This window comes from Chiloscyllium plagiosum, chromosome 20, assembly GCF_004010195.1.
Source record: "Chiloscyllium plagiosum isolate BGI_BamShark_2017 chromosome 20, ASM401019v2, whole genome shotgun sequence".
In the NCBI taxonomy this organism is placed as follows: Eukaryota; Metazoa; Chordata; class Chondrichthyes; order Orectolobiformes; family Hemiscylliidae; genus Chiloscyllium; species Chiloscyllium plagiosum.
The window spans coordinates 41,343,478-41,371,117 of NC_057729.1; the positions used below are offsets into that span (position 1 = coordinate 41,343,478).

The following is a 27,640-nucleotide window of genomic DNA, read 5'->3' on the forward strand; positions in this document are numbered from 1 at the left end:
CACCCCAGTTCCAAACTTCCAGCTCAGCACTGCCCCACAACTTGTCCTACCTTCCTATCTTCTTTTTCACCTATCACCTTTAGCCCCTCCCCCACTCACCTATTGTACTCTATGCTACTTTCTCCCCACCCCCACCCTCCTCTCAATTATCTCTCCACCCTTCAGGCTTTCTGCCTATATTCCTGATGAAGGGCTTCTCTCTTCCTAAACTTGTAGAAAAGAAATATGCAAATATGCCCTTTTAAAGAAGGATCTTCTAATGCCATTGGACAGTTTGATTTGCCTGGTTGCAGCCAGCAGTACAACCTTCCTTCAGCCGAAGATCATAGCTCTTGGCCTGGGAGTTACTGCAGCTTGTCACATTGTCCATCATGGCACTGGTTTCATTGTTGCAGGTGAAAACTGCCCTGGCAGACAGTGATTTAAGGTCCTGACTTACTTTCAGACTTTTGCACAGCACTCACACCAGAAGAGATAGTCCTTTGCTTCCTGTGTCAGGTAAAATAGTGACAGCCAAGTTAAGCTCCAAAGGTGAGCTTTTCATTTTCAACACTTGGGCACTGGTTTGATAGGATAGATTACATGTGTTTTATAGAACCTGCAAGATTTTTGTTTCATTGTAATCTATATCTGCCAGAAGCAAACAATAGTTTATACCAATGTGAACTTTTAACATGAAAACATAATGTGTAATTAAATAAATGTTTCATAAAGTTAAATAAAATAATGCATTATATCATACCTGATGATGTCTCCTCTACAGTTTATTTGCTGAATTTCATGTGCAGTAATTTGAAATCCATTGATTTCATGAAATAAAGTTCTGTCCAAGTGGCATTAGAAGATTCATTTCAATGTCAATATTATTTTAGCTACCTTAGAGCATTTGGAAGGATGGTGGGAAAAGAATTTAATTATAATTTTTGAAGAGAATTGAATAAATCCTCAAAGAACAAAATTTGCACACCTTTGAGAAAAGTGCAGGTGGATGACACTAGCTGGATAGATCATTCCAAGTGCAAATGCGGTGGGCCGAATGACCTTATCATTTCATGAGTCTAAAAGATATTAACTCTAATTTGAAATTACTCTTCCATCACAAGTAGTTACTTAACATGTGATATACATGCACACACAACACAGATTGGCAGCAATGTCATTCATGACATGGTCCATAAGTCATTCAAAATCTCTTCACAAGTATATTGGATATTCAACTTTGTTCAGCTGTAAATCATGTTCCATAAGTGCTTATATTTCTCAAAGTTTTTCACTTTCTAGTACAAATATTAATAGTGAATGTTGTATGACCACAAAGTGTATTTGTAAAATTAATGGTTGAGTACGAATTTCAACTTTGTAAGATAGTTTTAATCAAAATCGGATTTTATTATAAATTTGAGCCAATCTCGGGTTGTCAATCCAACTAAACTGTTTTTCCCTTGTTAATGTTTTATTAGTAATGTACATTGCTGCTTTCCAATTTGCCTATTCTAACGGCAAAATATGCTAACAAATTATTGAATAGGATGGCATCAACACTTCATGACTGTGTATACAGAGTAATGCTGCATACTTCATTAATGCATCACTTGTCAAATCTTTTCTAATTTATCATGAAGAACCATATCATATTTATATAGTTTAGGTTTTTATGGTAATACAGTAGCGCCTTGACATATGAATGACCCCGTTTATGAACAAATCGGTCTACGAACAGGATTGTACATAAAATTTTGCTTCAATGTACGTACAAAATTCAAGGTATGAACACAAAAAGCCCGTGTGCGACCACGTTGTTTCATTGTTCTGCTTTGCTACGCGCTTGTTGAATGCAAAATCTCTCGGGCCCCGCATGATCTCATTCAGTTCGTCTTTGGCGCGTGCGCTGTGAACAGCGTTCGTTGCTACGTCCAAGCATTCTTACACTATCCAAACAATGGGAAAAATTGATTCAGTTCGTGAACTTTTTGGTTTGTGAACGGATTAAGTTTGTAAGTCGAGGCGCTACTGTATGTTAGATTTCCTGGCAGGTCTTGCATTTGTTAAGATATTTTTTAATATCCACTACTACAAAGTCAAAACTTATTAAGATCTCATGGGAATCAGCAAAATGATTTAGATTTAGATTTAGATTACATTACAGTGTCTCAGGCGCTGTGAGGCAGCAGTGCTAACCACTGTGCCACCGTGCCGCCCACAAAGATTCTTAAGACCTGATAGAAGTCTATAAAATCATGAGCGGCATAGATAAGCTGAATAGCCAAGGTCTTTTCCCCAGGGTAAGAGAGTCCAAAACTAGAGGGCATAGGTATAAAACGAGAGGGGAAAGATTTAAAAGAGACCTGAGGAAAACTTCTTCATACACCGGATGGTGTGTATATGGAATGAGTTGCCAGAGGCAGTGGTCGAGGTCGGTACAATTACAGTACAACATTTAAAACACATTTGGACAGGTACATGAATCGGAAAGGTTTAGAGAGATATTGGCCAAATTCAAGCAAATGGGACGAGCTTAATTTGGGAAACCTTATCAGGATAGATGAGTTGGGCTGAAGGGCCTGTTTCTGTGCTGTATGACTCTATCACTTTATCAGAATTATGTCAGGATTAATGGAAATCAATACTATGAAGATGATGCAATATTATGGGTTCAGTAATTAACTGCACTTTGTGCTATGTTAGACCTCTATTGAATTTGAAAATGTGAAAGACAACACTTTTTATTACTACGTTGGTCTTCTTTAACAATTCAAAATATCTGATGATATATGCTGTCTGATGGCTGGAATCTCTTTAGAAAAGATCAATAGGGCATTTTAGTTGCAAGTGTCCAATGTCAATATCTTGCCATAAAACAATGAAGTATTTTAGGAACAAAAGCAGAAACTCAGCAGGTCTCACAGCAACTGTAGAGAGATGAGAGGGCCCTCAGCCATGTCCAATCCATTTCCTGCACTTCTGCACTCAACACCTCCCTCCGATCCCTTACCACAGCAATGATAGTCAAAGGATCATAAGCCACCATTCCTGTCATCTCCAGTGGGCTGTGACGTCCAGACACATATTCTCCTCCCTTCCCTTTCAGCAATCTGCTGGCATCATTCCTTTTAGGACACTCTGATCCACTCCTCCTCCACTCTCTGCACTTGCCCACATCCCACAGCACCTTCCCATGCAATCGCAAAAGGTGCAGCATTTACTGTTTACCTGCTCCTTCTTCACTATCCAAAGAGCCAGACAGACCTTCCAGGTGAAGCAGCAATTTGTCTGCATTTCAATCTAGTCTGCCATATTCACTGCTCGCAATGTTTCCTGCACACTGGGGAGACAAAACACAGACTGAGTGACTGCTGTGCTGAACACCTATGATCTGTCTGTAAAGATAACCCCAAACTTCCAGTTGCCTGATATTTCAGCACGCCATGTTTCCATACCAACATTTCGGTCTCAAGTCTGCTGCAGTGCTCCAGAAAGGATCATTGTAAGGTGGAGGAACAACACTTCATTCTCTGCCAACTTCCTTACAGACCTGAGCACTCAGCATTGAGTTTAACAATTTCAGACAGTGAACAACTTCCTCTCTGTTCATTACTCTTCCCCCACATCCCTAGGTCCCATTTTGTATGGGTTGCTCCTAGCATAACCAATCCATTTTCAGCATTTATGTCTCTCTGAATATACCTTCAACAATATCTCTGTTATCCCTTTTATCTCTCATGGGTCTTTACTCCATGTACTCTGTTCACTCCCCTCACCCATCATCTGTATAAATACCAACTTTTTCCAGATATTTTCAGTGCTGAAGAAGGGTCGCTGGATTCAAAACATTAACTGTTTTTCTTTCTACAGATCCTGCTCGACCTGTTGAGTTTCTGCAGCATTTTCTGTTTGGTTTCAGATTTCCTTCATCCACAGTTCTTTGATCGTTTAAAAGTATTTTTAATTACATTTTGTCAATTATGATTTGGTACAATAAATTCAGTTATGTTCTTCTTCCATATTTTATACTCTCTGGTGAGCAAATTTTTGAAAAGTACTTGTTTTCATTAATAGTACTAAAATTTCAAATATTACTTTTAAGCCCAACTATGTTGAAACTGTGTTTGTTGCCTGCACTTGTTTAATGATAGTTCTAGCAATATATTAAGAATTAAGACCAATACTTACTTCGAGAGAAAAAACCCACAAATTTGAACTTGCAATACCCTTGGAAAGTAAATGGAAACAATTATTAACATTGATTGCACAAGATAGTGCAACATATATTTACCGATATTATCTGTCGGACCAGCAATCATGCTGCTAATACAAAGGTGATAAAATGACATATCAAAGTTATTCATCATCAGCTGAAGTGTTTTTGCACAGGAATGCTATCATATAGTCAAAGTCTGTTAAAACAGCCCATGAATCAACAGGAGCACTGAAATCCATTAAAAGGCTAAGGAAATTCTTTAAAGTATTTTTTATATAACACAAAAGATGAAGGGGAAAGACAGTTTACCATGTATCATCATCAAGTCTCTGACAATATTTTTGGTTTCAACACATTCAATTCCATGCAATCATTAATTCCAGACTTTCTTTAAATGTTGTCTGATTGTTTCATGATGTTGTCATCCACTGCCTTGCATCATGTACAGTTAATTGAAGAATGTATAGGTTAGATGAGAATTCTTGTGATAGATTGGCTTGAAAGTTAAAACTAAAGAGGTACCTGCTTTCAGAGAAATCTGATGGATTTCATTTTTAAGGTGAGAGAGGAAATCTTTAAAAGAGACCTTGGGGGCACCTTTTTCACACAGAGGGTGGTGCGTGTATGAAATGAGCTGCCAGAAGAAGTGGTGGAGGCTGGTACAATTACAACATTTAAAAGGCTTCTGGATGGGGACATGAAATCGGTAGGGATTACAGGGAAATGAATCAAACACTGGTAAATGTGACTAGATTAATTTAGGATATCTAGTCAGCATGGATGAGTTGGACTGAAAGGTCTGTTTCTGTTCTGAACAACTCTATGACTCTATAATTCTTTTATATTATTCAATTGTAGGAAATCTAATATATTTTCATGAATAGAATATTTTGTTTGTTGCTCTGATGTACTGCTCAGCACATATTCATCCTTTCTGTCAAAGCCTGTTGAGTCAGTTATTACATATGATTTATTCTAAACACAATCTAAGAATTCAGAATGATATTAATGAGACGGCAATTCCTGGAATGTGCGATTATTGTCATGATGCTGTTAACCATTTGAGTCCCTCATGAGTAGGATCCTGAACACAAGGTCAAAGACCATAAAGCAGATGCCAATCACAGCTCAACACCACCCCAACCTCCAAGTCAGAGTTCAGAAATTCAGGCCTCATTCCACTGACTAGAACACATAATCTATTCCAGTGGTTAGCACTGCTGCCTCACAATGCCGAGAAACCGGGTTCAATTCCAGCCTCGGGTGACTGTCTGTGTGGAGTTTGCACATTCTCCCTATGTCTACGTGGGTTTCCTCCGGGTGCTCCTGTTTGCTCCCACAATCCAAAAATGTGCAGGTTAGGAGAACTGGCCATGCTAAATTGCCCATAGTGTTCAGGGATGTGTAGGTTAGGTGCATTAGTCAGGGGTAGGGGAATAGGTTTTGGTGGGATTCTTTTCAGAGGTTCGTTGTGGACTTGTTGGGCCAAAGGGCCTGTTTCCACACTGTAGGGAGTCTATGATGAGAGTCCAATGCAACACTGAGAGAGTCTGACGTTTGGCTGAGATCTTAAACGATGACTGTCTCTGCCCTCTCAGATGTAAACGATCTCAGGAGACTGCTTTGAAGTGTAAGAGTTCTCATTGTCCGACTGATATTTATCAGTCACTCGATACCATGAAAACGGATAATCTGACCCCTGACAAACTCGAGCCTGTGGGATCTTTCTCTGCGTGGTTTGGCAATTGAATCTCCCTACCTTCCATCAGTAACCACTATTCCAAAGTGCTCCATACCTGGTTCTTAAGTCATATAAGGTGTTGTATAATTGCAAGCTTTCTGTTTGTTTTCTAAATTGTTAAAGCTTGCAGCAGTGATTTCAATTTCCATGCCATTGATTTGATTACCGACATACCATTAAGGGCTCAGGATTTTGGCTCAAATATTAAAGATTTCAGATACTGGATACAAAAAGAAAACAGAAATTACTGGAGAAGCTCAGCAGGTCTGGCAGCACCTGTGGACAGAAATCAGTTCTGAGGAAAGGTTACTGGACCCGAAACGTTAACTCTGCTTTCTCTCCACAGATTGCTTTTCCAGCAATTTCTGGTTTTGCTTCTGACTTTCAGCGCTCGCAATCCTAAAAGAAAACTAGGAATTACTTTTCATCCAGATTTTAGATACTGGATGAAAAGTAATCCTAGTTTTTAATACTTCAATGACCGTGGTGAGAGAAAATAAAACAAACGATGGACAAATAGGACAAATGGTCAAAGGGTAAAATAAAACTGAAAGGCGGGAGAAATGATTCTTTGGGGTAAATAGTATGCATAAATATGAGGTATCAGCGAAGGGTAACCAAATCACTGACAATATGACCAAAACGTGGATGCATAAAGAATGAACCAGACCGAGACACAAAGACAACAAACGCTAGTTTGACGCTTGCCAAGTGTACTGAGTTGTACCGGGTTTTCATCTCCTACAGCCACGAGTGGAGCTGTTTGCTTTAATTCCGAGGATCGAAAAAAGGTGGTTTCTGCTGGGAAGCGTTTCCGGAGCAACACTGTCCAATTGCTGCACCAACAACTTCCATCAGCCCCCAACACACACACACCCACCCAGCCACCCCCGATCGGATTGAACAGAGCCGAGGCTGGACCAGAGGAATTTCCAGGCACAGGGACGTGCCCTATTCGCCCCGAGTCATTGCTGGGGAGGGGGTGAATCCGAGCGACACATCAATCATTCCCAAGTGCGGATTGTCGGGGCATCTGCTGCTGCTGCTCGGCTGTCACCAGGCTTTGGGCTGGAGGTCGGGTTGCTCTCAGCGTTCGCGAGAGGTTTAGCCACCCACCCAGACACACACACCCACCCACACACACATCACGGGCTGGCGCTGGGTCTGTGCAGCCACATCTCACAGTTCGGTGTTTTCAATGAGCGGCTCAGAGGAGAGGAGAGGAGACACGTGTACCGAGCGGCTGTAGGTGCAGAGGCGAAGGTAGGTGACCTATTGTGTAGTCGCTGAATGAAACTCCACCAGATCCCACCCACTGACCGAGGTGGGGGGATATTAACTCGGCTGGACAGCAGGCAGGAGCTCGGCACGGCTCAGTCTTTATTGAATCGTAAGGAATTTTCAACCCCCTCCCAACGCTCGACTTCTCATTTTTTAAGTCGAGACAAACAAATCCCTTGTCCACCCCCACCCCTTCTCCTTTTTGATTTCCCAGGCTCTTCAGCTAGCGCAGTGGAAGGCTTTGATCCCTCTCTCTGTCTGTGCCTGTGCTGTAAAGTTTGGTTCGCCCCATGCATGTTAACTCTCCTCTGGCTGAGTCGGAATGTGGTTCGATTGAAAACGAAAGAGGCCAGGCCAACATCTTTTTTTCTGTACAGTTCCCCTTTCTTTTCCCCTGACTGAGAGAAGCCCCAGTTTTTCTCACGCCGTTTACAGTTAATACAGTCAGTTCATGAAGGGTCACTGTAGAGCAGATACTGTCCGGTCAGGTATTGAGAGGAACCCTTTTAATACCCAGAACAGCAAACTTTCAAATCTCCCTTAATTTTCTTTTATCTTTTTAGATAATATTGATTTGGAGAGTTTAAAAAGAAATAAGTAACTGAAGATATAGCCATCTCGACACAGCCTAATTGTGATGTTGACTTAAAACGATATTTAGCATTGCCAACACAAAGAGACACTCTCTGTGGTTGGCCGAAGTGGGCTGATCCGTGTTAACATGATGCGGTTTCATGCTGGAAATGTACATTTTCACTGTCTGAAGCATCTCTGACGTTCACGGACAGGCACTCCCAGTATCCCAGCGCAACGGGTTATGCCCAATGTACACAGGAACAAAGATAAACCAGTCCACCTCAGTGATTCATGCTTCGCAACTGCACCAGAAAAAAATGTTTGTGTCAACAGTTTCAAAACACCCACTAAATTGAAGGGTTGAAGTCCGTCATCCGATGAGGCCAGATAGGAATGTGCAGGGTTTATTGAAGTGGTGTCCCTGGACGAGTTTTGACACCTCGTTAGGCCAATCCCATTTGCTCAGTGCAGCTGGAGATGTAGTTCTCAACTTGGGGTTCCTGCAGTGTCAGACTTCCAGCCAGTTTATCACTTTCTTTTTTAAAAAGAGCATTTGTAACCAATGTATTGTATATTTTATTGTGCAATGGTTATTATTGATATTATTTGTGTTTATGTTACATAACAAGCTAAAACTTTCAAATATTGGCATTACTGTTTCCTTTCTTTGATATTGGTTTTGTAAAATGTCAAGCAAAAAGTCAGAGTCTCTTGTTATATTGTTTGACACACATTGTATGCGAATTCCTGGTGAACAGATGACCAAAGTACACATAGTGTTCTTTGACTGAGCATTACTAATCAGTGAGAAAAAAAGCTTGCATTTATGTAGTACTTTTCTGGAGGCACTGGACATCTCAAAATGCTTTACTGTCAATAAGTTATTTTCAAAGCTAGTGATTGTTGTAATGCAACAATCAAGAAGCAAGCAGCAAACTCCCACAGAAAGCAATGTGATAATGACAAAATATGTTTTTGCGATATTGATCGAGGGATAAACATCAATCAGGACACTAAGGATAACTCCCCTGAACAAAAACCTGAAAGAACTGAGGATGCTGGAAATCAGAAACAAAAACAAAAATTGCTGGCAAAACTCTGGAGGTCCAGTAGCATCAGTGGAGACTGATTGATTTATTGTTGTCACATATACTGAAATACTGGCAAAAATGTTGTTTTGTATGCTAAACAGGCAGGTCATACCATACAAAGTGTATCAGGGTAGCAGGGTGCAAAATTTCAGAGTTACAACTGCAGAGAAGGTGGAGAGAGCAAGAGAGAGGTCAGAATAAACATTCGAGACATCTGTTCAAAAGTTCATCTGTTCAACAGGGAAAAAGCTGTTTTTGCATCATGTATGAGTATTCAAACTTTAATATCTTCTGTCTGATGGAAGAGGGTGGAAGAGAGTATAACTGGAGTGGAGGGGTCGTTGATTATGTTGGTTACTTTCAGGATGCTTTCTATGGCAAATCTATAAAAATTGACAAGGGTTCTTGTGGACATACTGAATTTTCTTAACCTCCTGTGAGAGTGGAAACATTGTTGCGCTTTCTTGACTGTCGCATCGACGTGGGTGGACCAGGCAGATTGTTTGTGATCATCACTCTCTGGAACTTGATGCTCTCAAAAAAGCGTTAGAGTTAACATTTTGGGTCCAGTGACCCTTCTTAGAATGGGATAATTCCTCTGCTTTTCAAAATAGTACCATGGGACTTTTTACATCCCCCTGAGTAGGCAGATATGAAGTTGGTTTAATACAATTTGAAATAATTGGCTCTTTTACCTTTGAAATGCTGTGCTAGATGCTGAATGTCTTTGGCTGTCACATTGTTTATGGACATCTTTCATGAACTACTAGAAACAAAACAACCTTCTAAAACTTATTTTAAAAAAGATCCTTCGCTTTGTCCTCAATTTCCTTTATTTCATGGGTTTCAGAATGAGGTGCTTTTAATATAACTAGAGATTTTGAAAATCTGGCTTAAAAATGAGAGCGATTATATTCATTTGAGAAGTTAGTGGTTTAAACATCATTCCAAAAGAGGAACCAGTATTACCAGAAACTTAATAATGAAAATTTGTTGCTGCTTGGAATAAACGAGACCACTATGATTTGATTTTTTTTCCTGTAGCTTATTTTAGAACAACTAACACAAAATTCTCAATTCGTTCTCAGGTTCTGCAGTAACCAGATTTGACATACTAGGCTAATTCCTAACTACCTGCTATTCATATCAGGTAGTAAACTCGACTGCACTAAAATTTATAGACTTGATTCAATCTGTGGTAATTTTGTCCTATCATTAAAATAAATGCAAATGACATATCTAATAGTCCAATAAAGACTGAAGTAGTTTTAGATTAGATCCCCTACAGTGTGGAAACAGGCCCTTCGGCCCAAGCAGTCCACACCGACCCTTCGAAGAGTAACCCACCATCCTCTGACTAATGCACCTATTGTTATGGGCAATTTAGCATAGGATATTCACCTAACCTGCACATCTCTGGACTGTGGGAAGAAACCAGAGCACCCAGAGGAAACCCACGCAGACATGGGGAGAACATGCAACTTCCACACAGACAGTCGCCTGAGGCTGGAATCAAACCTGGGACCCTGGTGCTGTGAGGCAGCAGTGCTAATCACTGAGCCACTGTGCTATCTTTTTGCACTATGATATCAGAAATATGAAGCACTAACCATTCATGTGCATGGATATACTTGTTTGAATGGTGATAAAATGTAAATAAAGTATAAAGTGATTCTGATCAACACTGTCATTTTTGTTGCTGATGTAGACCGCTTGGGCCCAATAGCCTATCTTGATGCAGGGGATTCTGCAATGCTATTAACATCTTGGATGAAATTTGGCTAAGAGAATTTTCTGTTTAGCCTTTGTTAGTTATATAAAAGATTGTAAAGTATACATGATTTGAAGTGATCATGTTGTATTCCAAAACTTATTGCAAGATGTGTTTGTTTTGTTTTTTTGATGGACAAGTTGTGTTTTCATTGTAGTGTAATTATTTTTGTTAGATGTATTATAAATATGATCTTTTTTAGAATTGTTGAGGTGTGCCCTCAGTTTTAAAGGAAGATTATAAACTAGATTTCTAAATTCTTTTCTCTTAAATTCACAATTTTCCAGCTTTGGTTCCTCCAACCAAATAATATTTCTTGAAGTTTAGATCTTAGCGATGGAGTCCTGTTGACCAAAAGTGAAATTATTATTGTAGTATAATTTGAGAACATTAAAAAAAACCCTTGCAGGACTGCAGATGTTAGAAATTCTGAGCCCTGATGAAAGATCCTGCCCAAAACATCCTCTCCTGCTCTTCTGATGCTTCTTGTCCTGTTATGCTTTTTCCACATTTTATCGATTCTGTTTATGTACTCCTCCAACCATGCAAGTCAGTTAGCACAGTTGGTTGGATGGCTCCTTTGCAATGCAGAGTGACACTAGTCGCATAGGTCAATTTCCACACTGGCTGAGGTTACTGTGAAGGACTGTCCTTCTCAACTTCTCTCCTCGGCTGAGATTTGGTGACCCTCAGGTAAAACCATCTCTAGTCATTTCTCTCTAATGACAAAGCAACCCTTTGGCAGCTTTACAACATGAGAATCTTTAAATCCATTTCTTTAAAAAAAGTGTTTAAGTCACACAATCTCTTCTATGGTTTGAAAATATATTTCCTGATTCTTAAACATTAATGAAGTAACGAGATTGAGAATCTAGAATTTTCCAAAGTTTTGGAAAATTCAGAAATGTATTTTAAGCCAAATCTAGTTTTGCAGACTCTCTGAATCAAATGTTTTCACCAGAATAAGTGCGTTACAATGCACTGGAATGGTGCACCTTTCTCCAAGCAATATGGTTTGTGCAAAGATGTCTTGGTTACTAGACTGAGGTTACTGTTTCAGACAGTGAAAGAAATTCTTCAATTTTATGAACTTCAAAGTGTGCTCAGTGGGCAAAACACAGCAATGAATTTCATCAATAATGTCACAATACTTTTATAACAAAAAAACTTGTGAGAATTTGCAAGTGGTGAACTGTCTATCCTTTGTTCTCACAGGATGTAAAATTACTGAATATTTTTATCTGGAGAGACAAATTGTTGGTGTTTCCATTGCCCTTTACGACCATATCAGTAATCTACAGCATAACAGAATATTGTTTGCTTTGCACAATTCATTGCTCAGGTGAAACTGCTTCCCATTTACATTAAATGGGAAAGATTCATCTTGCTAATATTTATGCCAATTTTTCATCTATGTTAAGATAATTTTAATAGCAAGGACATATCACTGATATTAGATTTATTCTGAATGTAAATAATCATATTGTTTACAGGCGATTATTATTTTTGCTATATGATGTAGTTTGACAGATAAGTGTCACATTTTGGTTATGTCACAGAGCTGCTTCTTTTATAAACTGACATGGAGTGTAACGATATTAACTTGTTGACAATGGAAGTAACAAATGCTGGTTGGTAACTGCAGGTGGAAATTTAGGCCAGGATTTTGTGATAGTAAAGTGCGGTTATTAATGTTGACTGTTATAAAAGAGTAAATCGGACAGCAATGTCTTATGTCTGCACACACAGTTAAAAGAAGAACAAAAGAGAAGTACAGTACAGGAACAGACCCTTTGGTCCTCCAAGCCTGTGTTGATCATCATGCCCTCACTAAACTAAAAACAAATCTTCTGCCCTTATTTGGTCTGTATCCCGCTTCTCCCCACCCCCCATTCATGTAACCATTCAGATGCCTCTTAAATGCCGTCAACGTGCCTACTTCCACCACCTCTTTTGACAGTGCGTTCCAGGTTCCTACCACTCTGTGTGAAAAACCTCCCTCGCATATCTCATTTAAACTTTCCCCCTTCTCACCTTGAACCTGTGCCCTCATGTAATCAAAGCTTCAACCCTGGAAAAGGCCTCTGACTATCCACCCTATTTATGCTTTTCATAATTTTGTAGACCTCTATCAGGTCTCCTCTCAGCTGCTGTCTTTCCGGTGAAAACAATCCTAGTCTTTTTAACTTTTCCTCATAGCCAAAGCCCTCAAGACCAGGCAACAACCTGGTGAACCTTCTCTCCATTGTCTCCAAAGCTTCCACTCTCTCCAAAGCCCTGCTTCACAAGCTTCATTGTACTGATACCTCCCGAGGAGATTCAACAGGAAAGGAAAGAAGTTGCAGTTCTTACCTGCCAGTTACCCACCAAAATGCCAGTAAAAGGTTATCAGGGTATAAATGTATTTTTTTTAACTGTGGTAAGTTTTCAGATTTTAAGAATTGTTAGTCTCCAAAAATGAAGACCATAAGGCCATAAGGTACAGGAGCAGAATTAGGCCACTCAGCCCAACAAGTCTACTCCACCATTCAACCATGGCTGTTTCACAAATGTTTGATAAACTCCATTCTCCTGCCTTTTCCTCATAACTCTTGTTACCTTGCTAATCAAGAACCTATTTAACTCTGACTTAAAAACACTCAATGTTTGTTCTTCCCTGTCTTCTGTGGCAATGAGTTTCATAGGTTCACAACCCTCTGGCTGAAGAACTTCCACCTCATCTTAGTTCTAAAGTGCCATCCTTTCACTCTGAGGCTGTGCCCTTGGTCTCTCCTATTAGTGGAAACATCTCCACCTCCACTCTATTCTGGCCTCTCAGTATTCTCTAAATTTCAATTGGATTATCACTCTAAATTTCAATTGGATTATCACTCATCATGTAAACTCAACTGAGTATAGACCCAGAGTCCTCAAGCATTCCTCATATGACAAGTTCTACATCCCTGGGATCATGCTTGTAAACTTCCTCTGGATCCCCACCAAGGCCAACACATCCTTTGTTTCATGTTCTCTTTTGCCCTTTTAATCCCACATTTCTCTCTTTTACTTCAGTTTCTTCCCATGATTTTACCGTTACTCAAATATTCCAATTCATGCTTTTTACTTTAGATGGCTTGGCAGAAGCCTGACCTAAGAAAAACCTAGCATATTTCAATCAAATTTCTCTAAACACTATTTTTAACCTGCCTCCACTTCTGGCTTTAACTTGAATTGGAAATTGGGCAGGTAAACAATCTGATCCGAGGAGGCATATTTAAACTTTAAATATGATGAGAGTGTAAATCTCGTTATCATGCATAGGTTAAGTTTTAATTGCTTTCAGCTGGGTTACCAACCATATTGGGCGTTTCAGCATGTTCATGGAGGCCATGGTTTGGTGGATTAGGAATTAAGTGCCTTCTCATCTACCTTCTAGGTCAGGTGAGTGACTGAGAAATGTCCACGAAGGGGTCCCATGCTGCACACACAGTGAACATCCCCACTGACCTATGCATCCAGTTGACCCCCTCTATGAGTGGCCTGCCATTCTCAGTCAATCCCGGTGATTAAGGCCCAAAGTGCTGCCTATTGAGCATTTCACAATCTGATTTAAAGGAGACATGATTCCTTGCCCAGTTCACCCAAGTACTAGATACACCATAAATGCACTGCACTGATAAAAAAATCTACTTCCTGTAAAGTGCCACAATAGCTTACAAAAATAGATGGACTACAATAACTTCAATAAATGGCTAGCATTGTTTCTTTGCTGTTGACCATAGTATTTGCCATGTTTTGTGGCAAAGCATTTCCCCCAAAATTAGTGGGTGAATCATCTTTGGGCTCTTTGGTATACAGTTATAGAATAAAATAAACAGATATCAGCTTGAAATCCAGCTTTCTGACATAGTATCTAGAGAATGGTGTATAACATGAATGTGTGATGAGAAATTTAATGACGGGGGAAAGTAATTGGAAAAATGATTCATCCCTAATCATATTTATATGCCTTTGAAATTCCTCTCACTAATAAGCATTAAATGGGCATTTCAGACAAGAGCTTGGCAAATGCACTGAGTGGTTGTCTGCAGCCAATTCATTATATAACAGCTGTTGTATGTTGTTCACAACATTTCTGGACAGTAGATTCTCTAAATTATTGAAAAACTCTAATCCAAATACTGATACAAACCTTATTCGATCATCATTACTTCTTGCCTTGTAAACTTCATGTCCATTGAAACCACTTTTCCAGACAGTCATAGCGTCATGGAATCCCTACAGTGTGGACGGAGGTCATTTGGCCTATCAGGTCCACACTGACCCTCCAAAGAGCATCCCACTAAAACCCACGTCCTCACTCTATAATCTTGCATTCCCCATGGGGGTAATCTACCTAACTTGCACATCTCTGGACATTATGGGCTATTTAGCATTGCCAATCCAACTAACCTGCACACCTTTAGACTGTGGGAGGAAACTGGAGCACCCAAAAGAAATCCATATAGACACGGGAAGAATGTGGAAATTCCAGATAGACAATCGCCCGTGGGAGGGAATCAAACCCAGGTCCTTGGTGCTGTGAGGCTGCAGTGCTCGCCACTGAGCCATCATGCCACCCCCAGAACCCTCGAATAAGGGTTCTAATATTCTACAGCCAAAGTTGTTTGTTGTTACTGCCACACACTATAGCTAATAGATAGCTCTTTCAAGCTTGACTAGTTTCTCTGTTTTTTGTGCATGTGATAATTTTAATAACATCACTATACTGTGCACAAATTTGTATCCTGGAGCCACGGTTGCATAACCTGGAATTACTAATTCCCTTATGTTTATGTAGTGCAACTTAGTTGATATGCGTTCTGTCATTCCTGTTTTTGAATAAATCTGGTAATTCTGCATAGCAATTGACAGTCTCGATGCAGGTCTCAACTGCTGAGACTTGTAATGTGAAATCAGGCTCCTAGCAAATAGCTTCAATGCCAAAGTAGCTACAATGTTTACCTACATAACAACCATAAGTAATGGCATGTGAAGTATGTTGGGATGTCCCGAGGATATGATAATGCACAACAGAAGTAGTTTTCATTTTTTCCATGTTCGTTGCTGTGGGAATTCAGAACTTTAAATGAGAGTGAAATTGTGAGGACCTGAAACATGGATCTGTGTCAGTGCACGTCAGGATGCTGTATCATTCACAGAAGCAGGGAGAAGAAAGTTCACTTATGCCTTGTTTGTACATGATTTAATCGTACGGCAGCAATAATGACAACCTAAAACGGTGTCTCCTGAGTGAAGGGGGAAAACCACAAAAGGGTAGAGAAAAGGACCAGTTCCTTGTTTGTTTGAAGAGAAAACTAGGGACAGGAAAATAAAACTCAAATGAGAAGAGAAAGACAAAGCATGTTTCCAATTAAAAGATTGATACACTGAACGTACAGCATGGTAGCAGAGTTTGATCAATGATTTTCACAGCCTCTGCAAAAATTCTGATGGGTTCAAGCTTTGAATTGAATTTAACATTCTATACCAGTTAAGTGTCTGGCTTGTTTTCTACCTTCCCTCGTGAATAAAATGTAAAGTTATTTGCAATTAATATCCAGACAATGAAAAAAAACAATGAACACGATTTTCAGCCTTGTGTATTGCACTGGCACAGTAAGGCAGCATTGCAAAACAAAACAATTAGACATATCAGTGTGTTCACAGCTTTTGTTATTTGATGGTCTCATCCAAATATAATTCAGATTGTCTTCCCAGATGGGCAATACTGCTTTCTTGATAATATTAAGAATTTGTCCAGTATTAACTTAATCTGGACAGGGTGCACTGGTACTTTTAAGAATATTTCCTATCAACCTGTGTAATATTTGTTCAAATAACTTTTTTATTTAGGTGATTAGAATCACAGAGTCATAGAGATGTACAGCATGGAAACAGACCCTTCAGTCCAACTCGTCCATGCCGACCAGATATCCCAACGCAATCTAGTTCCACCTGCCAGCACCTGGCCCATATCCCTCCAAACCCTTCTTATTCATATACCCATCCAGATGCCTTTTAAATGTTGCAATTGTACCAGCCTCCACTATTTCCTCTGGCAGCTCATTTCATACATGTAGCACCCTTTGCGTGAAAAAGTTGCCCCTTAGGTATCTTTTATATCTTTCCCCTCTCACCCTAAACCTATGCCCTCTAGTTCTGGACTTCCCCACCTTAGGGAAAAGACTTTGCCTATTTATCCTATCTATAACTCTCATGATTTTATAAATCTCTATAAGATCACCCCTCAGCCTTTGACGCTCCAGGGAAAACATCCCCAGCCTATTCAACCTCTCCCCAAAGCTCAAACCCTCCAACCCTGACAACATCCTTGTAAATATTTTCTGAAGCCTTTCAAGTTTCACAACATCCTTCCGATAGGAGGGAGACCAGAATTGCATGCAATATTCCAACAGTGGCCGAAACAATGTCTTGAACAGCCGCAACATGATCTCCCAAATCCTGTACTCAATACTCTGACCAATAAAGGAAAGCATACCAAACGCCTTCTTCACTATCCTATCTACCTGCGACTCTACTTTCAAGGAGCAATGAACCTACACTTCAAGGTCTCTTTATTCAGCAACATTTCATAGGACCTTACCATTAAGTGTATAAGTCCTGCTAAGATTTGCTTTCCCAAAATGCAGTAGCTTGCATTTATCTAAATTAAACTCCATCTGTCACTCCTCAGCCCATTTGGCCCATCTGATCAAGATCCCATTATAATCCGAGGTAACCTTCTTCGCTGTCCACTACACCTCCAATTTTGGTGTCATCTGCTAACTATACCTCTTATGCTTACATCCAAATCATTTACATAAATGATGAAAAGTAGTTGACCCAGCACTGATCCATGTGGCATTCCACTAGTCACAGGCCTCCAGTCTGAAAACAACCCTCCACCACCACCCTCTGTTTTCTACCTTTGAGCCAATTCTGTATCCAAGTGGCTAGTTCTTCCTGTATTGCATGAGATCTAACATTGCTAACCAGTGTCCTATGGGGAACCTTGTCAAATGCCTGACTGAAGTCCATATAGATCACGTCTATCACTCTGCCCTCATCAGTCCTCTTTGTTACTTCTTCAGAAAATTCAATCACATTTGTGAGACGTGATTTGCCACGCACAAAGCCATGTTGACTGTCCCTAATCAGTCTTTGCCTTTCCAAATACATATACATCCTGGCCCTCAGGGTTCCCTCCAACAACTTGCCCACCACCGACTTTAGGCTCACATTTACCTGCGAACATTTGCGCCCAATCAGCTTTTGAAAGTTCTTGCCTAATACCATCAAAATTGGCCTTTCCCCAATATAGAACTTCAACTTTTAGATCTGCTCTATCCTTTTCCATCACTATTTTAAAACTAGTAGAATTATGGTCTCTGGCCCCAAAGTGCCTTGCCTTATTTCCCAAGAGTAGGTTAAGTTTTGCACCTTCTCTAGTAGGTACATCCACATACTGAATCAGGAAATTTTTTTGTACATGCTGAACAAATACCTCTCCATCTAAACCCTTAACACTATGGCACTCCCAGTCGATGTTTGGAAAGTTAAAATCTCCACCATAACCACCCTATTATTCTTACAAATAACTAAGATCTCCTTAAAAATTTGTTTCTCAATTTCCCTCTGACGATTAGGAGGTCTATAATACAATCCCAATAAGGTAATCATCCCTTCCTTATTTCTCAGTTCCACCCAAATAACTTCCCTGGATGTATGTCTGGGAATACTCTCAGTACAGCTGTAATGCTATCCCTTATCAAAAATGCCTCTCCCCCTCCTCTTTTATCTCCCTTTCTCTCTTTCCTGTAGCATTTGTATCCTGGAATATTAAGCTGCCAGTCCTGTCCATCTCTGAGCCATGTTTCTGTAATTGCTATGATATCCCAGTCCCATATTCCTAACCATGCCCTGAGTTCATCTGCCTTCCCTGTTAGACCTCTTGCATTGAGATATTTGCAGTTAAATTTATCAGTCCTACCTTATTCTCTGCTTTGTCCCTGCCTACCCCGACTGTTTGACTTGCTTCTGTTCTCAGCTGTACCAGTCTCAGATTGATCTCTTTCCTCTCTCTGGATCCCAATACCACCACCACCACCACCACCAACCCACCTCCCATCCCCCCACCAAGTTATAATTATTAGTTTAAAACCTCCCGAGCAGCATTTGCATGTCTCCCTGCCAATATATTAGTCTCCTTCCAATTTAGGTGCAATCCGTCTTTCTTGTACAGGTCACTTCTACCCCAGAAGAGATTCCAATGATCCAAAAAGTGAATCCTTTTCCTACATACCAGCTCCTCAGCCATGCATTCTTCTGCTCCAACCTCTTATTCCTACCCTCATTAGCTTGTAGCACTGGGAGTTATCCAGATATTACTACTTTCGAAAAACTCCTTTTTAAATTCCTGCCCAACTCGCTATATTTTCCCTTCAGAATCTCATCCTTTTCCCTTCCAGTGTCGTTCCTTCCAATGTGTACAATGATCTCCTGCTGGGCCCTCTCCCCTTGAGAACATTCTGCACCCTCTCTGAGACATCCTTGATCCTGGCAGTAGGGAGGGAACACACAATTCTGATTTTTCACTGATGGCCACATGGAACGTCTGTCCCATAACACAATCCATCTCTTGGAACCGACGTACCCTTCATTGCATTAGAGCCAGTCTCAATACTAGAAACTTTGCTGTTCATGTGACATTCTCCTGAGAATCCACCATACCCTACAGTTTCCATAACAGGATACTTGCTTGAAATGGGGATAGCCACAGAAGACTCCTGCACTACCTGCCTACTTCTCTTACCTTTCCTGGAGGTAACTCATCTATGTGTCTGTATCTGCGACTATTCTCCCTTCCTATATCTGCATTCCATCATATCCCCTAGCTCTTGTAAGTTCCTCATTGCCTCTAACTGTCACTGCAACCGATCCATTCGATCTGATAGAATTGCAGCCAACAGCATTTATTGCAGATATAATTTTTAGTAGCACATAAACTCTTCCTAAACTTCCACATCTGAAAAGAAGAGCATATCATTCTACTAAGGGCCATTTTTGCTTCTTCCATTCTACAGACCCAAAAAATAGCACTGTCTTATTCCTCTTCAAAACACTGCTTCAGGTTAAATTAATACTTATGGTTTTTATTTTTAAGCTTAATCAAGAGACATATCACAATAAAACATATAATCAAGAAAGAAACCACTCTACTGCAGACTTACAGCAAAGCCAAACTTAAAACTATTCACTGTGCTGTGTCCCGTCCCAAATGGGTTCTTCTGAGATCAGTTCTGAATTTCACTGTTTGTTAATTTTCCTAGACTCACTCTGATGTCTAGCGATACATGACTTTGACAGCAAAGGCAGTAACTGTGCAGATTCATTGCTGCTTCTGTTTCTTTCTCACTCTTTCCTACACTGACCACATGCTGCCTTTGTCTATTCCTCACCCTTTAAAAGTGCTGTTGTTTTGCCTTTTTTTTTCTCCAAAGTTCCAAAACAGTACAACAGTATATAAAACAGTAATTGCTGCTCCTGGAATTCAAGGAAATCACCTCCAAAACCTAAAATATCTCAGAAAAGGAGCAGCCTGTTACAGTCAGAAATTTTTCCCGTCCTCCATCTTGGATTACCCAGAATCCTTATTCTTGAATGTCTAAAACTAAGTAGACCTTTTCCATCTAAGTCAAATTTATTTTAACCAGTTATTGTCAGTAAAATTCTAGATAATGTTTCTAGGATCTATAAATGTTTAATGTTGTCAAGTTATTACAAAATATTTATCATACAAAGTTCATGAGAAGGGATAAATAATTTTTGAAATTAAACTGCAATTTGAAAACCTACTTGGAGGGACCAGGAAAAGTGAAACTGTGCAATAATCCATTGCAATCATGTTTAGTCAAGCTTGTTGTTATTGAAGTACTACTGAAGTCCACAGCATCATAAACAATTGAAATCATCCCATGAGATATCAAGAAATGACTGAATAAAGTAATGGAAGTTATTGTTGTCAGTGCTATCAAATATCAATAACCCAGCAGCAACCTGCTCAGCAATACACAGAGCCATTTGGTCGCTCACCTTTTTATAGTTTTTATTCAAATATGGACAAAAGAGTTAGTTCAAAAGTTGAGGTGACAGTGATTGCTTTTGAGAGAAAACCTTTTCACTGGTCATATCTAGCACACAGGATGATGGTTGTGGTTGATGGTGGTTGGAGACCAATTATCTTAGCCTGGGAGTTCCTCAGCATAAGGTCCTATGGACCAAAGCCTATATCTTTAAGACTTGGATAGCATTAAGCTTTAGGATGGTAAGTAGCATGAGAGTAGATGAGAGTAAACCGGTTGATGTGGTGTATATGGATTTCAGCAAGGCGTTCGATAAGGTTCCCCACAGTAGGCTATTGTACAAAATGCGGAGGAATGGGATTGTGGGAGATATAGCAGTTTGAATCAGTAATTGGCTTGCTGAAAGAAGGCAGAGGGTGGTGGTTGATGGGAAATGTTCATCCTGGAGTCCAGTTACTAGTGGTGTACCGCAAAGGTTGGTGTTGGGTCCACTGCTGTTTGTCATTTTTATAAACGACCTGGATGAGGGCGTAGAAGGGTGGGTTAGTAAATTTGCACATGACACTAAGGTTGGTGGAGTTGTGGATAGTGACGAAGGATGTTGTAGTTTGCAGAGAGACATAGATAAGTTGCAGAGCCTGGCTGAGAGGTGGCAAATGGAGTTTAATGTGGACAAGTGTGAGGTGATTCACTTTGGTCAGAGTAACCGGAATGCAAAGTACTGGGCTAATGGTAAGATTCTTGGTAGTGTAGATGAGCAGACAGATCTCGGTGTCTATGTACACAGATCCTTGAAAGTTGCCACCCAGGTTGACAGGGTTGTTAAGAAGGCATACAGTGTTTTAGCTTTTATTAATAGAGGGATCGAGTTCTGGAACCATGAGGTTATGCTGCAGCTGTACAAAACTCTGGTGCGGTTGGACTTGGAGTATTGTGTACAGTTCTGGTCACCGCATTGTAAGAAGGATGTGGAAGCTTTGGAAAGAGTGCAGAGGAGATTTACGAGGATGTTGCCTGGTATGGAGGGAAGATCTTACGAGGAAAGGCTGAGGGATTTGAGGCTGTTTTCGTTGGATAGAAGAAGAGGTGACTTAATAGAGACATATAAGATAATCAGAGGGTTAGATAGGGTGGACAGTGAGAGCCTTTTTCCAAATATGGTGACGGCGAGCACGAGGGGGCATAGCTTTAAATTGAGGGGTGATAGATATAGGACAGATGTCAGAGGTAGTTTCTTTACTCAGAGAGCAGTAAGGGTATGGAATGCTTTGCCTGCAATGGTAGTAGAATTGCCAACTTTAAGTACATTTAAGTTGTCATTGGACAAGCATATGGACGTTCATGAAATAGTGTAGGTTAGATGGGCTTCAGATTGGTATGACAGGTCGGCGCAACATCGAGGGCCGAAGGGCCAGTACTACGCTGTAATGTTCTATATATATGTTCTATAACTCAAGTCACTCGATTCCTGTCACTCAAGTCACTCAAGTATCAGCTACCCATAAGTTTGTATCTAACAACTTCTCCGAGACATTCAAAGGCATTACCCTTGCTGAATCTTCTGCTGTCACCATATTGGGGGATAATCTTGATCAGAAACTGGACTGGACCAACCATATAAATAAACAACTAAAACAGCCACAAATTCTATGGTTGATAACTTTCCTTCAAACTCCCCAAAGTTTGGTCCATCATCTACAACATACAAGTCAGAAATGTGATGGAATACTCTCTACTTGCCTGGATGAGAGCAACTCCATATACACTTAAGAAGCTTGATAGCATCCTGGATAAAGCTGCTTACTGTATTGGCACCCAGTCCACATCTTAAATATTTGCTTTGTCTGTCATGATTGCTCAGAGGCAGTAATGTGTGGCAGTCTACAAGATACACTGCAGCAACTCTCCAAGACTGTTGTGGACAGCATCTTTCAAACCCATTATCTCAGCCATCTAGATTCTAGATGGTAGAGGTTGTAAATTTGGAAAGTGCCAAAGGGCAACCTACCTAACATCCAGCTACGCTACATAAATTGCAGTGATTCAATTAGGGAGCTCACTACTTTCTCCAGGGCAATTAGACATGGTCAATAAATGATGGGGTAGTCACTAACACCCATATCCCATGAATGAAACCTAAAAGAAAATTTGAAAATGCTGCTGCTCTAGTGAAAGTATTATTACAGTTAGTTCCTCAAAGCTACACCTCGGAATATCTAATTACTTTTTTTTAACAGTTTATCAGTGTGTGATTAAGAACAATTGAAATTGATAAATAGAATTCAATTATAATTGATGCATTCTCCTTTTAGCTTTGGTAGTTTGGCTTGTTTAGTTTAGAGATCTTTAAACGGTCATTGTTTGGTCTGTGTTTCAATGTTAGGAATATTGGGCTTGAAAGAGCAAGAGGTCATTTGGTCTTCAAACCTGCACTCCCACCTAGATGATCATAACTGATCTGGTTGTGGTGTCAACTTCAATTTCCTGGCTGCAATCCCCTCCCCAATAACCCTTGAGTTGATTGTATATCAAAAATGTTCTCACCAGCACTTCAGATTTTATTGAAGTAAAGAGTTCAACTAAAAGCAACAGTCTCCCTCTTACTGTTTGATGTTGATTCACTCTGAATCTTATGAAACCAGATTCTATTCAGATTTGTAGCAGACAGTTCTTGGCCTGAGGGTCTGTAATTCTTTTTGGATTGGTGTCAGGAGGAGACTAAAATATAACTCTTGGTCATTTTAAAAATAGTATCACAAGCATTCATATGGCTACATTCTGTATACTTTAAAAATGTCAAACCCTTCAGAGTCTTAGAGTCAGACAGGACAGATACAGCCCCCTCTGTCCAAACAGTCCTTGCTGAGCATAATTCCAAACTAAACTACATTTGCCTGCCTGCTTCTGGCCCAATCCCTTTCCTATTCAAATATCTATCCAAATGTCTTTGAGGTGTTGTCAGCAAATGGGCAAACTTGACCGAAGCAGCTTTGAAATCATTGAGGCTCAGAAAAAAAATAGAAAGTGCCTTTCAGGAATTTGAGCTGTCCCAAAGTGCATTAGCGTCAACAAAGATCACTTGTTAAATTAATCACTGCTGTAATGTGGAAATCAAGACAGTGATTCTGTGTTTCCTGTGAAAGCCCTTGCAAGCAGCAGTGAGATCACAATCAACTTTGGTTTTGGTTGAGGGACAAATATTTGCCGAGGAGTAGTTTGCACTCTTCGCCCATGTTCTTTGTGCTGTCAGGTTTTAATATCCACCTGAGAGAGCAGAGGAGGCTTGGTTTATCGTTTCATTTGAAATATGAAACCCCAACATCATCGGGCTTGAAGTAACATTGGTCTATGTATAAGACTATTTTGCTTCAGTTATATAGAAATCTTGTCTGAAGATGAACCCCAGTCTGTACCATTTTGGGATACCATTCTCAATATATTCAACTTAATTCAATTTAAGCTTTCTGCAAATATTCAGCTGATTAAATTTTGCATGGCCTCCAGGCACGACATGGGAAAATGGAGTTGAGTGGAAGATTAGCCATCAATGGGAGAGCAGGCTCAAGGGGCTGAATAGCCTGTTCTTGCTACTTGGTTCTCATTTGCTGAAAAATACTGCAACAATAAGAAGATTGAATGAGTTCACTTTGCAAAGCAGCAACTTGATTATATGTTCAAGTGCATCAACATGCAACTTTCTGCTCCAAATTTGCAACATATTTCAAGTTTTGGCTAATCGTTCCATTAGATTTTATATATCCGTTAGGCAGTGGTAGAGATGCAACTTACCTTTTGTCTGTATCCTTACTTTTCCCCTAGCAGTTTGTGCTTCGATGTTAATCCTAAAATATAAAAATGGGGCAGCAAATAAAAAAATCCATCATCAATCAGATTTTTATCATGACTTGAGTATACTGGAGGTGCTGGAGCTTGGTGTTTCTCAAATGATCTGAAACAGAAGTGATTTTCTGGTGAAAGTGTCGTAATCTCAAAGACTGAAGTTGTTTGATTTTCTGCCAGGGAGTTGAGTGTCTGTGATAATTATCGGAAGTACTTTAGGAGAGAAAATCTGCTGGGTTACACACACCCATACTGGGATGAGCTGCTGGTAAGCACTGTGCTGAGATGTAATGCTGGAATAGAAAATCAGCTCCAAAATTGAGCTCTTTAATACTGTATTGTAAACGTTACTTACACTATTGCAGTTGGTAAGTCATTGTAAATATAAACCACTCACTCTTGAGGTTTTTAAAGAAACTCTCCTGAAAAACTATTATTGGTTTATTTTTCAGTGACTAAGGATCAAGAGTCACGTTGTGGCTGTTAATGTTTGTTAAGACTATGTAGCATTCAGCTTCATAAGCTCTACAATCTAGAACGAATGTTTAGGTCAAATGCAAGATCTGCTTATTGATGTAATATTTTTCAGCATGTTGATCTTGTGGCCCAGCTCATGCAAAGTGTAACCATATTCCTATTTATTGGAATCTTAAACTGAATTGAAATAAGCGGCTAAGCTCTTTGTCAAGAAAGAGTAACATTTAAAATGGGATTCTGCTTCAGTCTGGGTTCCTATATAACAGGGGCAAATGTTACTTCAGAATTGATGTTGTTTTCAGTTCTGCTCCAGCTTTGTATAATCTTTATTAAATTTCAGCTAGGCTTTGGAACGTTGAGTATTTTGATGTGCATTTGTCAGCTGCTGTCTTCTGCATTCCATTTTGTTGTATTTTAATATACAGGATCTTTGTGACCAACATATATCAGCAAGAAAAAGTGCATAAAGATTTTGATGCTTTTAAACCAAATACTGCTCTGCCAGTTTGTAACATTTCATGAGAATGTAACTATTGAAACAGAAGAATTAAACTTGCAGTTTCATTGGTTGCTTGCATTTCTAGTAACTGAAAGTAATGCCATTTTATTTTCATTTATAGAGTCATAGAGCAGAGAAATAGATCCTTCGGTCCTACTCATCCATGCTGACCAAGTTTCCCAAACTCAATGGGTCCCAGTCACCTGGATTTGGTCCATAACCCTCCAAATTCCTATTCATGTACCTATCCAAACGTCTTTTAAATGTTGTAATTGTACCTGTATCTATCACTTCCTCTGACAGTTCATTACACATACAAACCACCCTCTATGTGAAAAGGTTGCCTCTCAGATGCCCTTTAGATATTTATCCTCTCACCTTAAAAATATGCTCCCTAGTTTTGAACTACCTACCTTTCCTATTCACCTTATCTATGCCCCTCATGATTTTATGAACCTCAATAAGGTCATCCTTCAATGTCCTGCTTTTCAGTGAAAAATATCCCAGCCTATCCAGCATCTCCTTATTACTCACACCTCCATTGCTGGCACATCCTGGTCGATCTTTTCTGAACCCTCAAGAATTTAATAAAATCCATCCTATAGCAGGGTGACCAAAATTCTACACAGTACTCCGAAAGTGGCCTCACCAACATCCCGTACAACCTCAACTTGATATCTCATTTCACCTTTATCATATTGAAATGTTAAAAGTCAAATCTGGAAGATATGAATTTATTTTAAATATTATAGTCACATAATATTATGTTGAACAATGGCATGTTTTCATTATTTGGATTTGATGAAAACTTCCATGTTTATGCTATTAATTTTACTGAAAGACTCTTGAAGACATATAGGCCTTGGTTAATTAAACAAAACTGGGGTTTTACTCCAGCCTTCAACCAAACTCTCTGCTGTGAAAGACTAACTTTATGTTTATCAAGTTTTCCCATTATGATAAAACAAAAATTAGGTTTTAATTCTTTTAAAGACTGCTTGTGATATTTCAGTTTCAATCTTCATTCCGTGTGCATGTCCTAATCTTTATTTTATTCACTGTAAAATGATCAAATGGTCAAGGAATATTACTCCCTGGTTTGCTGGCCATGTAGGTGTCTCATTGTGATTGGCTGTGTACCCTGCTTCATGATATCATTGCTGGATATCAGAGATCCTCTTTATTTGGAGCCAGTATCAGGTAGGATACAACCTTTGAGGACAGCTTGCTTCAAAGTCAGCTGTTGCACCCTAATTTCACTGCTAACTGAAAAAATCAAAACATTGTATTCTTAAACTGGCACAGAAGATCACAGAAACTCAACATGCATGGAATTTAATTCACACTCAGAAACTGCAACATTTTGATGCACTGAAATAGACTGAAAAAGCTAATTTAACTGAATGGAAACTCCAGACGTGTACATTTTTAATGTAAACCTAATCTATTTTTCTAACCAGCCTGAACAGAGATGTTATTACACACCTCTTGAACCCTAGTATGAGGAAATATTTTACCAATCTGGTTTCTTTCTTTATGGAGCAGGTATTTTGATAAAAATATACATAGAACATAGAATGTTACAGTGCAGTACAAGCCCTTTGACCCTTGATGTCGCGCTGACCTGTGAAACTAATCTGATACCCACCTAACCTACTCTGTTCCATTATTATCCATATGTATGTCCAATGCCCATTTAAATGCCCTCAATGTTGGCGAGTCCGCTACTGTTGCAGGCAGGCCGGTCCATGCCTCTACTACTCTCTGAGTAAAGAAAATACCCCTGATTATCTGTCCTAAATCTATCATCCCTCAATTTAAAGCTATGTCCCCTTGTGTTAGCCTTCACCATCCAAGGAAAAAGGCTCACACTCTCCACCCTTTCTAACCCTCTGATTATCTTAAACATCTTGCTTAAGTTACCTCTCAACCTGCTTCTCTCCAACGAAAATTGCCTCACTTCTCTCAACCTTTCCTCATAAGACCTTCCTCCCATACCAGGCAACATCCTCATAAATCTCCTCTCAACCCTTTCCAAAGCTTCCACATCCTTCCTATTATGC

General features: G+C 39.7%; 1 protein-coding gene and 1 long non-coding RNA gene across 3 annotated transcripts in view; one reads left to right on the forward strand and one right to left on the reverse strand.

Moving 5' to 3' along the window:
* Positions 1-1,416: 1,416 nt before the first annotated feature.
* On the reverse strand, positions 1,417-6,716 carry LOC122560202. The gene is made up of 3 exons (XR_006314692.1): positions 6,667-6,716; positions 4,171-4,209; positions 1,417-1,928 (listed from the first exon to the last, which is right to left on the reverse strand). It is a non-coding gene; the product is annotated as an uncharacterized LOC122560202 (long non-coding RNA).
* Positions 6,717-6,773: 57 nt separating this feature from the next.
* The window catches only part of LOC122560199 (proto-oncogene tyrosine-protein kinase Src-like), a 166,290-nt gene continuing 145,423 nt past the window's right edge, over positions 6,774-27,640 (forward strand). Inside the window, exon 1 of one of the 2 annotated variants that reach the window (XM_043710602.1) lies at positions 6,774-7,202. The gene's annotated coding sequence lies outside the window, so the exon portion shown is untranslated. The remainder of the gene's footprint in view (positions 7,203-27,640) is intronic. The other variant, XM_043710603.1, reaches the window with a different exon arrangement.